Source organism: Chlorocebus sabaeus, chromosome 21 (genome assembly GCF_047675955.1).
Source record: "Chlorocebus sabaeus isolate Y175 chromosome 21, mChlSab1.0.hap1, whole genome shotgun sequence".
Lineage (NCBI taxonomy): Eukaryota > Metazoa > Chordata > Mammalia > Primates > Cercopithecidae > Chlorocebus > Chlorocebus sabaeus.
This window is the reverse complement of record NC_132924.1, coordinates 130,522,395-130,537,323: the sequence shown is the minus strand read 5'-3', so window position 1 is coordinate 130,537,323 and position 14,929 is coordinate 130,522,395. Positions and strand designations below refer to the sequence as shown.

General features: G+C 53.3%; 1 protein-coding gene across 2 annotated transcripts in view; it reads left to right on the top strand.

Annotated features, from left to right (window-relative positions):
* PTPRN2 (protein tyrosine phosphatase receptor type N2) overlaps positions 1–14,929 on the top strand; it is a 985,554-nt gene that overhangs the window by 653,750 nt on the left and 316,875 nt on the right. The window lies entirely within an intron of this gene.

Here is a 14,929-nt window from a genome sequence, read left to right as displayed (position 1 = left end):
TCCCACGAGGAAGAGAAGCTCGCGTGGTCAGAGGTAGGTTCGTCAGAATGCAGTGAGAGCAGTGGGTTCAGGAGTATCTGAAGAGCACAGCTCCTGAGGCTCCAGGCAGTGGACCTAGAAAGCCTGAGGTGTCAGAATTCACAGGCTTTCTTGGGTAAGGTGACTGATCTGAGCTTGCAAAGGTAACAGTGTGTTCAATGGCAATGCTGGGTCACATCATGAATAGAAGCCTGGGGGGACCACTGGACCCTACATCTCACTCTGAGGCTCGTCCCTAGTGCCAGCTCAGCCTAAAGAACCCGGCGGCAGTGACTGGGGTGTAACACTCAGGTCACCTCAGACCCTCTGCGAGCCCAAGAAAAACCGGGACTCTCGCTCCAGAAACACTCACTTCCACCGCACAAGACAGTGAGAGTTTCAGGGAACCTGTGAAATCCCAGCCTAGAAGCCCAAGAGCAAGTGGGTACTGGGGGGAGCAGGTACTGGGGGGAGCGGGTACTGGGGGAGCGGGTACTGGGGGGAGCGGGTACTGGGGGGAGTGGGTACTGGGGGAGTGGGTACTGGGGGAGCGGGTACTGGGGGAGCGGGTACAGGGGGGAGTGGGTACTGGGAGAAGCAAGTGCTGGGGGAGCAGGTACTGGGGGGAGCAGGTACTGGGGGGAGCGGGTACTGGGGGGAGCGGGTACTGGGGGGAGCGGGTACTGGGAGAAGCAAGTGCTGGGGGAGCGGGTACTGGGAGGAGTGGGTACTGGGGGAAGTGGCTACTGGGGGGAGTGGGCATCTTTGTCATTTCCTGCACCATCACTTTATTTTATTCTAATATGCATTACTTGAGGGACGGTTTTCTCCTAAATGCAAAAGTGCCTCAGTCCTAAGAAAAGGCTGTTTACTGGTAAATATTCCTAATTTGCATCTGAAAAGGGAAATCTGCACAAAATTGCATTAAAATATTTGCATCAGCCCAGCCCAAGCAACTCTACACAGCCCATCTGAGGACCCCAGACGAGCTGGTTGGTGGGAGGTCGAAGGTCAGGAGCAGCCCTTTATCTGGTTTGGCTCCGTGATGAGGACCTCGATGGCCCCGGGACAGGCCCGCTGTGGGCCTGACTCTGTGACGAGGACCTCGAAGGCCCCGGGACAGGCCCGCTGTGGGCCTGGCTCTGTGACGAGGACCTTGAAGGCCCCGGGACAGGCCCGCTGTGGGCCTGGCTCCGTGATGAGGACCTCGAAGGCCCCGGGACAGGCCCGCGGTGGGCCTGGCTCTGTGACGAGGACCTCGAAGGCCCCGGGACAGGCCCGCTGTGGTGGGCTCAGATGCACCCCACCAGCCTGCTTGCTGCTTACTGCTCTTCTCACTCTTTTTCTGTTTCTCAAAAGTGAAGAAAAACACAAAACTATGTATTTTCGATATAATTAACTGCACTTGACATATTGACAAATAGGAGTTCATTATGAAACAGCATCTTTTCCTCCTGGAATTATGAATGGCGCACAGGTTTCCACACTGCGCTGGCTCACGGATGCCTTCTCAATACTTTCTGGGACTTAAAGGCAGGAGAGGTGCTGTGTGATGTGGCAGTTGCCATAGCAACACATTCAATTTTTATTCAATATCAGAGTAAATAGTCACGTAAGATGAAATAAGTCATGTCTGCCTGTGGCAACAGCAGTCCCTGCTTCTCGACACGCCTCCCTCCCTCCCTGTGCCCTTTTCTAACATTTTCAGCTGCATTTTTATAAAAATATGCATAATATAGATTTCAGTCACAGAGACATGGCTTATTGTCTAAGGTGGGGACTTGGTGATGTCTCCTGCTGAAGAAACAGAGGCCTGCCTTGGGCCCGGGTCTTAGTAGACAGCAAGATTGTTCCTGTAGGTTCCCTAGGGAGCCTGGCTCGTGTGGGACCAGAAGTTCTTTTTATTTAAACAACTGAACTCTAGGGATGCTCATAAGATCCCTCAGTATATAAGAATCCAGAAACCCCTTTTAGTGGACCAACCCATCAGACCTGGAGTTGCTTAAAGAGAATGAAGAAAATTAACAGGATCCTGCACCCCCCAGAGCTCCTGCTGCAGCTTTCTCAGAACAGCACAGTGGCAGCAATGGTTCTGTGATGTTTCCTCCCGGGGTCTGTTCCACACTTCACATGGGTGTCACCTCCCTTGTCCCCAAGAGGCAACACATTTCACAGAGGGGAGACCGAAGCAGGAGAAGTGACACGGCAGAACTGGCAGCCGGAGCCAGCCCCAGGCAGCCGGACTCGGGCCAGGTCGCACTCCCTACACCAAACCATACATCAAATTAAGTTCCTTTTCTCATTGCGATTCCTGGAAGCTGAAATTTCCGTAGCTACCTCTGTAGCACATTCACACCTGGTATACTCTGTGAACGTGAAACCTTTACCTGGCAAAGTTCATGAGCTACAAGTGGGAAACCCTCATTTTCAACCCTGGAATTGTCCAGCTAGGGCCATGGATGCTGATGACCCGGGCCCAGAGGTGTGTCTGTTGGGAGAAACTCTCCTGTTGGGGCCGGCAGGAGGAACTTGGCTTGTTTCCAGCATCAGGCAGGTGCATCTGCAACTCATCAGGGACCCTCCTTCTGAAATCCCTTGCCCTTCTGCTCAGGTGCCTTTCTCCACCCAGATGGGCATCAGGTGCCCTGGAGAGGCCAGGCCTGGGTGGCGGCCAGGATGCCTTGTGTCCGATGCCCCCAGCCCAGGCCCACCTGGGCACTGTGGAGTGGAGGAATGTGCTGTGGCCTTGCTCCCGAGACAGTGAACGTGGAGCCAAGCCCACCTCAGTGGGGGCTGTCGCTCTAGTGTCGAGACCGCCTTGGCATCACATTTTCCATAATCACGTATCAGGGCAGCCACCGAGCATCCGGGCCAACTCAGGTTGCCCTTTTGCCTGAGCCAGTGGCCTCAGGCTACTACTCTGTGTGGGGAAAAAAAAGCAGTGTCTCTTCTGTTCTTCTGAGTTCCTAGGAGGGATGGACTCCTATAACAAAAAACAGATTCACAAGAGATAAACAAGCCGAAGTGGATTCTCCTGTGCCCCTCCTGCATACATGAGCCATACCCAGAGAAACGGGTCAATCACAAAGAGGTGCGTAGACTCAGGCTTCAGCACCGTCATCTGCTGAGACAGAGCCGGAAGAGCGAGGAGGAGGTGATAGGGTGTGTCTGTGTCCCCGCCCAAATCTCATCTCGAATTGTAGCTCCCACAATTGCCACGTGTTTTGGGAGGGACTTGGTGGGAGGTCACTGAATCATGGGGGCCGGTCTTTCCTGTGCTGTTCTCGTGATAGTGAATGAGTCTCATGAGATCTGACGGTTTGTAGAGGGCAGTTTCCCTGCACATGCTGTCTTGTCTGCCACCCTGTGAGACGTGCCTCCGACCTTGTGAGGCCTCCCCAAAACCACGTGGAACCGTGAGTCCATTAAACCTCTTTCTTTCGTAAATTGCCCAGTCTCCACTGTGTCTTTATCAGCAGCATGAAAACAGACTAACACAGAGGGGGACCCGAGAAGCTGGTCAGGGAGGGCAAGGCCTGTCATGCACCCTCAGTCAGTCCCTCTGCATTGACGGGGTTTCCAGTGACAAGAGCCATCCTCTTCCAGGTGCAGAGAGGAGCCACCCTTAGAAATGGAGGATTCCTTTATAAACACAGATCTCTCTTATAGAAGAGAATTAACTTGTTTTCAGAGCTTCTCCTGTCTCTTCAGTTTCTCAAAATAATCCTTATGCCAAAAAGGCATACATTTATTGGGGTGGTGTGTTCTGGTCTCTGACAGTCATTTTTGGGGTGGTGCATTCCGATCCCCAGTCATTTTTGGGGTGGTATGTTCTGATCTCCAACAGTCATTTTTGGGGTGGTGTGTTCTGATCTCTGACAGCCATTTTTTGGGTGGTGTGTTCTGATCTCCAACCGTCATTTTGGGGTGGCATCCTGACAGTCATTTTGGGGTGGTGTGTTCTGGTTTCTGACAGTTGTTTTTGGGGTAGTGTGTTCTGATCTCCAACATTCATTTTTGGGGTGGTATGTTCTGGTCTCTGACAGTCATTTTTGGGTGGTGTGTTCTGTTCTCTGACAGTCATTTTGGGGTGGGGTGTTGTGGTCTCTAATAGTCATTTTTGGGATGGTATGTTCTGATCTCCAACAGTCATTTTGGGATGGTGTGTTCTGATCTCCGACAGTCATTTTGGGGGTAGTGTGTTCTGGTCTCTGATAGTCATTTTTGGGGTGGTATGTTCTGATCTCCAACAGTCATTTTGGGATGGTGTGTTCTCATCTCCAACAGTCATTTTGGGGGTAGTGTGTTCTGGTCTCTGATAGTCATTTTTGGGGTGGTGTGTTCTGATCTCCGACAGTCATTTCGGGGGTGGTGTGTTCTGTTCTTTGATGGTCATTTTTGCGGTGGCATATTCTGATCTCTGAAAGTCATTTTTGGGGTAATGTGTTCTCATCTCCTACACTAGAAACTGATGGATGGTGGAGGACCCTAGACACTGGGCCCTGGTAGCTCTTAAGTAGTTTACGGACAGAAACTTTACCTTCATTTTCATTCCTGTGAAACAAAGGATCTGTTAAAAGTCTAATTAGGGTTCTGTGTGTGCAAACCCTTTTATTGAAGTGCCACTCTATTTTTTTTTAATGAGAGCATAAAGCAAAAAGAAAGTTCTTAAGAAGTAACTTTCTTCTGTTGACAAGTGCTTGGACTTCACGTTCCATGAAAACAGGAAATCTCCTTTCTCGTAGGCAGAGACGCGTCCCTGCAGTCACGGGGTTTGGCCTCAGATGTCTGGCATGTACTGAGGGGGTGTTACCATGTTGACCACGTGCGTCCTCTCTGGCTGCCACGACAGAATACTGCAGAATGGGGGGCTTCAGTCACAAACTTTTATTGCTCACAATCCTGGTGGCTGAAGTCCAAGATCAAGGTGTAGGCAGGGCTGGTCTCTCCCAGGGCCTCTCTCCTCAGCTTCAGATGCCATCTCCTCTGCATCCTCGTGTCCTCGCCCCTCTGTGTGCACCTGTGTCTGCATCTCCTCTTCCTACACGGATGCCAGTCACATGGGATCAGGTCCACCCTCATGACCGTGACCACATTTTACCATAATGACTCCTGTAAACACCCCCATCTCCACATACCCTCATGACCTCATTTTACCATAATGACTCCTGTAAACACCCCCATCTCCACATACCCTCATGACCTCATTTTACCGTAATGACTCCTGTAAACACCCCCATATCCACAAACCCTCATGACCTCATTTTTACCATAATGACTACTGTAAACACCCCCATCCCCACATACCCTCATGACCTCATTTTACCATAATGACTCCTGTAAACACCCACATTTCCACATACCCTCATGACCTCATTTTACCATAATGACGCCTGTAAACACCTCCATCTCCGCATACAGTCACGTTCGGAAGTTCTGGGATGAGGGCTTCCTGTAGGCACTTTGGAGAGACCCAATTCAGCTCTAACTCTGACCCTGTTTGTGTCTCATTTAACTCAGAGTGCATGTTTATCATTTGTTCCAAAAGATAGCGTTGGGTCAAGCTAGCTTCAAAGGAATACATCTATGCCATTTTCCTGCACCTTGTCAAACAACAAATTGAAAAGTGAAAAATTCTACCAAGGCAATCAGGGAGAGTGAATTAATGAATAACTACCTGAATAAATTTAGCGTGAATTTTAGAAGCCTAATAGGATAGTTTTGTCCAAAAACCCTTCAGATCCATGGTTCAGTCTGAGCCATCCAGCCATAGCAATAAAGTAAAAATTGCCACATGGTACAAATGTGTCACCGTCAATGATGCTCAGCATGGACATGGCCTGCCTGCCCCCAGAGCTGGAGAAGGATGTGGCCGCATCTGCCCATGGGCCTGGACCCTCGGGTGATTTTGCAGGGAGGGTGTGCGAGGTCCTCCTTCTGCCAGCGCCACATGATGACCAAGACTCACGCCTCCCAGGAGCAGCCAGTGCCCCCTCTAGCGTGGGGACCCTAAAAAATTCTTGATGTTGAAGCAATATAACTCGTGTTGCAATTTTACTTCTTTGGCAAAGTGTTGTCTTTTCCTTTGCGATGTATTTCCTGATGGAAGCCTTTTCATTTTGGTGTGCGGCAGGTAAAGTAATGAATTTATTTTAGAAATTTCAGTGGTGTTTTATGATGCTACCTTCAGCAGCAACATCACAGGGCCTGATTGTGAAGCTGCTAATTTACAGATCGTCTCTAAGTGAATGCAAACAAATTCTGGTCCTCAGAGCCCTGCTAATATACAATGTTCAGTTTTTAATTTCCAGTCCATCTTAGATTACGGGGATGAAAAACAATATTTAATCCCTCGTTAACACATGAATAAGCGGAAGCTGTCATTTTCAACCAGACAATAACGGGATTATCTCAAGAACTGTCAGTTTATGTGAAAACATTATGTTGCCCAAATTTTCATAAAAATTAGCAGTGGATAATATTCAAGATCAGAGCAATGGAAAGAGAAAAATATGCATTCATGGTAATAAATATTCATATTTGTCTGCTCAGGAGATGAAAATCTAATCAAGGGGCTATTGAAGCTCTGGCTTTTTTTTTTTTTTTAACCAAGACGTTTCATCTAAATTGGGTTTGATATGGAAATTAGTCTCACTCAAAGTCCTCCAGGCCACGAGCATGCCGGGCTCACGTGGGGTGGGGTGGCCACTCTATAAGATGTCGCTTCTGGCATGGGCTGCCTTAGACAACAGCCGCCAATGCTCAGGTTCACAGTCTCTCTTGGTTCTCTGTCCTCAGAGTTTAACGTAATGGAGTGCTCGGAGGCCCCTCCTTTTTAAAGGAAAAATCTATATGATTTTGTGCCGGTTAACTCCCAGCTACTGCAGGGTTAAAATTGTCTGTGTTTTTGCTTTTGTTGACAATTAGCATAAATCAGAAGACACTCTGCATGGAGCTTAATGAAATATGTATGATTTTAAAAAGGAAAGATGGGAGCAGCGGGATGTTGCTCTGTGTGTGTGCGTGCACGTGTGTGTACATGCATGTGCATGTGCGTGTGAATTTGGGTGTACGTGTTGGGGCGTGTGTTCCTGCTGTTCTCATGGAGGCTGTGCTTTCCCTACACATGAGCAGGCTTGAAAACACGGAATCCGAGGGCTCCTTGGTGAGTAAGCATGGGTGCATGGTAATCACACTGACCCTCCCGGCCCCTTTAAGGAGCCCCGGGGTCACTGCTCTTGAGCACTGGCTGGCCCAGCAGGAGGATCCCTGGTGCATGAGGTCTCCACAGGCCACTAAGACGGGATCCTTCGGGGAGTTGAACCTTTTCTCACATACACTTATAAATTCCTAGAAAGCAAGGCCAAGAGGGGCTCATCTGAGCCTTCGGAAGGAACCTGGGCAGGCCCTTTAGGGTCACAGAACTGGAACACCACCAAGTAGCCTTCGTTCTGCATCAGAAATGTTTCCTACTGACACATGCGGGATTTTCCTTGGGGCATTGTTAATTATGTCAGAGAGCTGAATGTTTATATTCACGCACATTTTAAAATCACACCCCGACGTATTTCCTGTTCCTCTTCTCCCCGGGTCACGCAAAGCTGATCATGGGATGTTTCAATTATTTTGGCGAAGGGCTTGGGGAACGTGGTTTCTGGAGAAGATGTCTCTGGATGGACTCCCTCCTCTGCTGTCCCTGCTGCTCCCGGCTGCACAGTGCCTGTTCCTGAGACGTGGCTCTGAGGTCCACCGGGAGGGTTGGCCATTCCCCAGCCCACTGTTTGGAACACCTTCCGTACCACCCACCAAGACCCGGGCTTTGATGCTGGGTCCAGAGACATCACCTTCGTCTGTGTGATGTCAGCGGGGTTCATGGAGGGGAGGAGAGAGGATCCCGAGGAAACCCTGGGTAGGACACTCGGACCTGGGGTCCCTGAGGAAACCATGACCATGGCACTTGGACCTGGGGTCCCTGAGGAAACCATGACCATGGCACTTGGACCTGGGGTCCCTGAGGAAACCCTGGCGCCACACTCAGGCCTGGGGTTCCTCCAGGGACTGCCACATCGTGCATCTTCCCCAGTGGGTAAAAGCTAGCCAGGCCTCCCAGGGCATCGAGGCCCATTTCAGAATGTTCTCCTCCTGGACAGCCAGTGAGCTGTGTGTCTCTAGAGCCTCCTGGGGCTCCCAGAGGCTCCCCCAGCATGCTCACATACTGGCACTGTGCCCAAGTGACTGCTGGCACCCACACAACAGCTGTCCCGACCTTCCCTCTTAGAAAGTTCTCCACCCTGAGGTGTGGGGGCCATGTGAAGCCCCTTAGAGCACCATTCCCACCGCCCCCCACCCATCCTCACTCTCAGGGTGCAGTGTGGCTTCTCCCAGCCCCACATCGGGGACGCTGGTCTTCCCGAGGCCACCCTGGCGGGCATGGAAGCTGCTGATCTCCGTCGTCTGCCTGCCTTGGCCATCTGTGCATCTTCCTGGGAGAAACATCTTCTAGAGCCCTTTACCCATGAGGGGAGCTGCCAAGCAACTGGATTATTTGTGGTGGTATCAGTATCCAACAGTATTTTTTCTAAGGAAAGGGATAATTTGCCACAGGAAAAAAAGTCATGAGGCTTTGGACACAGCCACCCATCCTGTCTCCAGGCTCTGGTGACAGACTCTGTCCTGAGGCCGCTGCTGGTTAATTCAGGCTTCTCCATGCTGGGAATCTGCTTCCAGAAGAGTGGCCCCCAGGATGCTCTGCCTGCGGGGTCCGCCCTGTCCGCCTTACCTCAGGCCCAGCAGAAATAGCAGGGGTTGGGTCACAACAGGAGACCAAAACAAAAACAGGGCTTGGATGAGCCCACTCAGGCACCCAGTCCACGGTCCAGGGCATTGAGGTCTCGCGGAGAGGAGGGAGGGTGAGCATGGACCTCATTGTTTACAAGGAGTCGTGAATTCTGACACTGTCCAGGGAGCTGCAGCAGGTGCCGCCCCAGACGGAGACAGCCAGGAAAACCTGCTAGGCTGCTGCAGTGGTGATGGCCAAGACAGAGCTGCCCTGCTGACCCTTTGCAGCCCGTACCCGTCCTGGGGATGCCCGTCCTGGGGATGCCCGTCCTGGGGAAGCCTGGCCTGGGGGGTTGGCCCCTCCTGACTCTCTGCAGCCTTGTGCCTGCCCTGGGGACGCCTGGCCTGGGGGCTCGGCCCCTCCTGACCCTCTGCAGCCCCGTGCCAGTGCGGGGGATGCCTGGCCTGAGGGATCGGCCCTTCCTGACCGTCTGCAGCCCTGTGCCCACCCTGGGGACGCCTGGCCTGGGGGTTCGGCCCCTCCTGACCCCTGAGGCCCGAGGTGCTGCCGTTGCTGCCGCCACCAGGGGTCACACTTGCTCGCCTTCTGCACAGGCCACGGCCCCACAGTCAGGGAGGGCTGCACCCCCAGCAGTTGCCAGGAGTTTACAGGATTTAAAGGATGCAGGTGGGGGATGCGAAGAAGAGATGGAGAAAGAGACACCTTGGAAGTGGCTGGAACGATCTCCCTATGGAGTCACCCTGTCTGCTGGAATTAAGACTTCTGGGACTGCACAGTGAAGTCCCCGGCAATGACTCATTTTCTGATATTGATGCCTGAATTGCAGCTTCCGTGGCTGCCGCTTCAGGAAGATGACGTGCGACCGGAGCAAGGTTATCAGAAATTGCTGATAGAGGTTTGCCACCTCCCGCCGTGAGTACGGATGCTGATGGCAGGAAGCCTTCACGCGCTCCCTCAGCCCCCGCGGAACGCCGGGAAACTCTCCAGCTTTCTCTTATTTGAAGAAGGAGCCCCCAGGAGACTTCCAGGACAGCACAGTCTGGACCATTTCCAAGCCCTTTAGGAAAACTTTGCAGCAAAATTCAGCATTTCCAAAATAGTGGAGTCAAGGTGACCCTGACACAGCCTGGGCTCCTCCTGGGACAGTTTCCTGCACGGCTGTCAGACCATGAATCTACCCAAGGGTGTCTGTTTGCCTGTGAGTGAGCATTAGTGTGTGTGTGTGTGTGTGTGTCTGCGTGTGTGTGTGCATGTGTCTGTGTGCATGCACGTTTGTGTCTGCCTGCGTGTGCCCATGTGTCTCTCTGTGTGTGTTTGTGCACGAGTGTGTGTGTGCTTGGGTTACTCTGCTACCTGCAAGCAAATCCCAGCCCTGCCTTGTGCTGCTGGGTGGCACAGCTTTCTCTGCCCCCCTCTGCTTCTCCCTGGACCCGGGAAGCTGCCTGTGGAGCAGTAGGATGTCCCCCTACTCGTGAGAGGCCATGCAGGTGACCCTGAAGCTTTGCTGAAATAAAAGCTTGAGTTAAGGGGGACATGAACTTCCTTGTGAACATGGTTGGCTGGCAGGAGGGCGCTGTGGCTGGGGCCATGTGGACAGAAGCAGAGGCAGGGTGGGGACAGGGCAGGAGAGAAGGGACAGGAGGAGGCAGAAAGCAGGAGCTGGGTCAGGTGCAGGCGGAGCCTCATCCACTTCACTTGCGTGCGTCGCGTTGCAAATGGGCTGAAAGGTGGGCGAGGCCAAGTGGAGCACTTTGCAGTCTAGGCTTAGGGGCTGTGATCTGATCTGCAGGCCATGGGGAGCCATGGAGTGTTGGGGTGAAGGGGGCAGCCTGCCCAGCTGTGGAGGGGGAAACTGAGAGGGAGGCCAGAGGCAGGCTGAGGGCCGCTTCAGCACCTTCCGCAGGACGAGACTTGAGCTAGGCAGAGCAACAGAGAGGCCAGAGAATCATTGCAGGAGGCCTGGTTTGATGGTGAGTGATGTGACATGCCACCACGGAGCTGTGCCAGGCCTGGGCCGCCTCATTCCCCCGAGGCCCCAAGAGCTCTTCCCGAGGCTGCTCGGGGTCCTGAGACTTTACCGGAGTTGTGGGAGACTTAGAGCCATCAAAGTCAGTGGGTACAGGAAACAACTTTCCCCGGATGGCTGTCCTGCTGTGCCCTGAAGCCCCTCTTGTGCCCAGCTGGGCGTCCATCCCTCCTCCTCTGCTTTCTGCCTCCTCTTCTCTCCCAGGTGCCCCCTGCTGACCTGTGCCCCCAGGCCCCCAGGGTGATGCTGAGTGCTGCACTCTCCTCAGCACCTGAAAGCAGGGCCCTCTGCCCATCCCGGAGACCAGTGCAGGGAATTCTGCTTGAGGACAGTACGTTCTCCTCCTGGGCCCCCACAAAGAGATGGACCTTGCAGACGCTCCCACCACATGTCCTTGGCACATGTTGGAGCAAAGCCTTAGGGCGCAGCCCTCCCGGGGGTTTCTCCAGGGAAGGAAGCAAACTGGGAAGTGTATTCCCCGTCCAGAGCCTCCGGCCAGGTCAGGCCAGGGGGCTGCTTGCTTTCCTGTTGCGCATTCATTTATTCAACAGATATTTGCTCAGCACTTGCTGGTGGTGGAAACATTTGGGGGATAAAAGAGAGGCAGTCGGAGCCTCCAACTTCCCACAGGCAATGAGGAAGCAGGACTTCAGGGCGGGCGAGAGGCCGAGTCAGAGGGAATGACGCAGAGGTCTCAGTGCAAAATGGAAGCAGGAGCCCAGGAGACAGGGCTCAGGTGAGGGACACATACAGCCAGGGCCAGTTCCCCTGTTCCATGTCCAGTTCCCCCTTTCCATGGCCAGTTCCTCTGTTCCATGGCCAGTTCCCCCATTCCGTGGCCAGTCCCCCCTTTCTGTGGCCAGTTCCTCCCCCTTCCATGGCTGGTTCCCCCCCCCCCTTTCCGTGGCCTGTTCCACGTTCTGTGGTGGTCCCCCACCCCGCCCCTGCATTCCGTGGCCAGTTCCCCCATTCCATGGCCGGTTCCATGGCCGGTTCCTCTGTTCATTCTGTGGCCAGCTCCCCCATTCCATGGCCGGTTTCCCCATTCCATGGCTGGTTCCCCCTTTCCGTGGCCTGTTCCCCCGTTCTGTGGCCGGTTTCCCCTTTCCATGGCTGGTTCCCCCATTCCATGACTGGTTCCCCCATTCCATGACTGGTTCCCCCATTCCATGGCCGGTTCCCCCATTCCATGGCCAGTTCCCCTGTTCGTTCCATGGCCAGTTCCCCTGTTGCATGACCTGGTTCCCCCATTCCATGGCCAGTTCCCCCTTTCCATGGCCAGTTCCCCTGTTCCATGGCCAGTTCCCCCGTTCTGTGGCCGGGAAGCTTTGTGGCTTCCTCTGTCAAGTTCAAGTGCAAGAGAAGTATCCCAGAAAGAGGACAAGTGCCACCTGGGAAATGAGAGCTCTGAGCAAGGGGAGGTGGCCTGTGGACATGGGTGGCCCTCGAAGGGGAGCTATGGAGATTCAGCAGCAGATAGGGTCCACACAGAAAGCACCCATCACCCCTCTGCCCTGCCAAGAAGCTGAGGAAACTCTCAGGAGCCTGGACCGGGCGGGGAGGGGACGCTTCGAAGAGGGGCATGTGGACTGAGGGCCTCGGGCCTCTGCGCCCTCCTCCTGCCTCCTGCAGGATGGAACCTGCCCCAGTGGACAGGCAGCCTGGGTGGAAGAGTGTCTCTCAGTACTTAGTTATACTGGGATACCAAGGAGGCCACCAAGTGTCAGGACACAGTCACGTGGCCATTGAGCAGGGGAAACAGCTGTGAGGACATAGCATGGGGAAGGCACTGGGTATCTGTGTGAGTGGAGGCGCTGGGCATGCATGTGTGGGGAGGCGCTGGGCATGTGTGTGTGGGAAGAATGCTGGGCAAACGTGTGTGGGGAGGCGCTGGGCATGTGTGTGTGGGAAGAATGCTGGGCAAACGTGTGTGGGGAGGCGCTGGGCATGTGTGTGTGGGGAGGCGCTGGGCATGTGTGTGTGGGGAGGCGCTGGGTATGTGTGTGTGGGGAGGTGCTGGGTTTGTGTGTGTGGGGAGGTGCTGGGTATGTGTGTGTGGGGAGGTGCTGGGTTTGTGTGTGGGGGGAGGCGCTGGGCATGTGTGTGGGGGGAGGTGCTGGGTTTGTGTTGGGGGGAGGTGCTGGGCATGTGTGTGGGGGGAGGTGCTGGGCATGTGTGGGGGGGGGAGGTGCTGGGTTTGTGTGTGTGGGGAGGTGCTGGGTTTGTGTGGGGGGGAGGTGCTGGGTTTGTGTGGGGGGGGAGGTGCTGGGTATATGTGTGTGGGGAGGTGCTGGGCTTGTGCGTGTGGGGAGGTGGTGGGTATGTCTGTGTGGGGAGGTGCTGGGCATGTGCGTTTGGGAGGCGCTGGGTTTGTGTGGGGGGGAGGTGCTGGGTATATGTGTGTGGGGAGGCGCTGGACATGCGTGACCACATCCTGTGTGCTAGAGCTGAGTGCACAAGTGTGGACATGGGTGTGTAGGTATTTAGGGGTGTGTGCGTGTGTATGTGTGCATATGTGTGGGAAGGTGTGTGTGTATGTATGTGTATATGTGTGTTAGGGAAATGTTAACCCTAAGACGTTACTAGTTTATAATAGGAAAAAATTCCCTCAAAAATAATACTGTAGCTCAAGCCTTTGTGTTAAAAAAAAAAAAAAAGAAAGAAAAAAAAAAAGGAGGAGGGTGAAGTTGTGCCAGTGAGTCCTGGCTGCTCTTCAGGGGCGCTGGGGTGGTGTCGGCCGATAGAGACAAATGGCAAACACCTACGGTGCCTCCCACATCACAGCTGCAGGTGAACGCGACCTCGAGTCCAATTTAGTGGGAGCTTTTGGCCTCTCACATCTTAAGCATTCTCTCTGAGGTCGTGCCTGCCCTTTCCCATAAGCAGAGCAACCCAAATCCCCCAAGCCCACAGTTCTCATATGTCAGCCTGCGTCAGAATCACCTGCAGGACTTGTAAACACACAGGCTGCCAGCTCACCCCAGAACCTCTGACTCGGGGGGGTCTGAGGCGGGGCCCACGGATCTGTGTCTGTAGCAAGTTCCCTGGGTGCTGCCGGTCTAGGGACCCCACTTTGAGAACCACAGCTCTGAGCAACTGAGAAACCCCAGCTGAGAAAAGAGGAAAGATTGGTGCCTAGTTCAGAGACGCCACCTTTGGAAGCTCTGGGAGCCAGCTTCCTCGTAAGGAAGTCCAGGCGGCCCTGAGGCCCCTGCCCCAGCTGTGCAGCTCACGGCCCAGTGCCCCCAGCACCAGTGCTGCAAAAGCCCTCAGGTAGAGGACATTTCAACGCCTCTGAGCTAGGCCATCCAATCCCCAGCATCCAACACCCAATAAACCCAAAGCTATCTCCACCTCCAGAGTCTCACAGAAAGATCAACAGCAAAGTACTTTAAGAAACAGACAAATGTGCCGTGCAGCCCATTATGCACCCAGGTGCTCTGGGGGGTCAAGGTGGGGGTGCAGGTGTGGGAGGCTGGTACGAGGCCATGCAGCTTCTGGCCCTGGAGCAGGATTCCTGGCGGCTCACAGGCACTACTCTGAGTGCAGCCAGCACCCGAGCAGCCATCAGACTTGTTGTGGAAGAGACTCTGCAGAAAGTCCATGGAAAATGTGGATCATGGAAAACTATGCATGGATTTCAAAAATCTTTTTGCAGCAAAATAAACTCATACTGCCTTGTTGTAGCATGTCTGAACAGGATCTAGTTTAAGGCTAGCAGGAAAACATATCAGTTTGAAAACAGCTCCTCTCAGAGCAACATGAATTCTGTGAAAATCGAAGGAAGAACAAACATCAAAATTGTGGTGAAACTTGGGTGGAAGAATGATGAAGTCATTGATGCTTTATGAAAAGTTTATAGGGACAACACCCCAAAGAAATCAGCAGCTTACGAATGGAGAACTCATTTTAAGAAAGAATTATGAGATGATATTGAAGATTAATCATATAGTGGCAGACCACCCTCATCAATTTTCAAGGAAAAAATTAACCTTGTTTATATCCTAATTGGAGAGAACCGAAAATTCACAGCAGAAACAGTAGCCAACACCATAGACATCTCAGCTGGCTCCGCTTACATAATT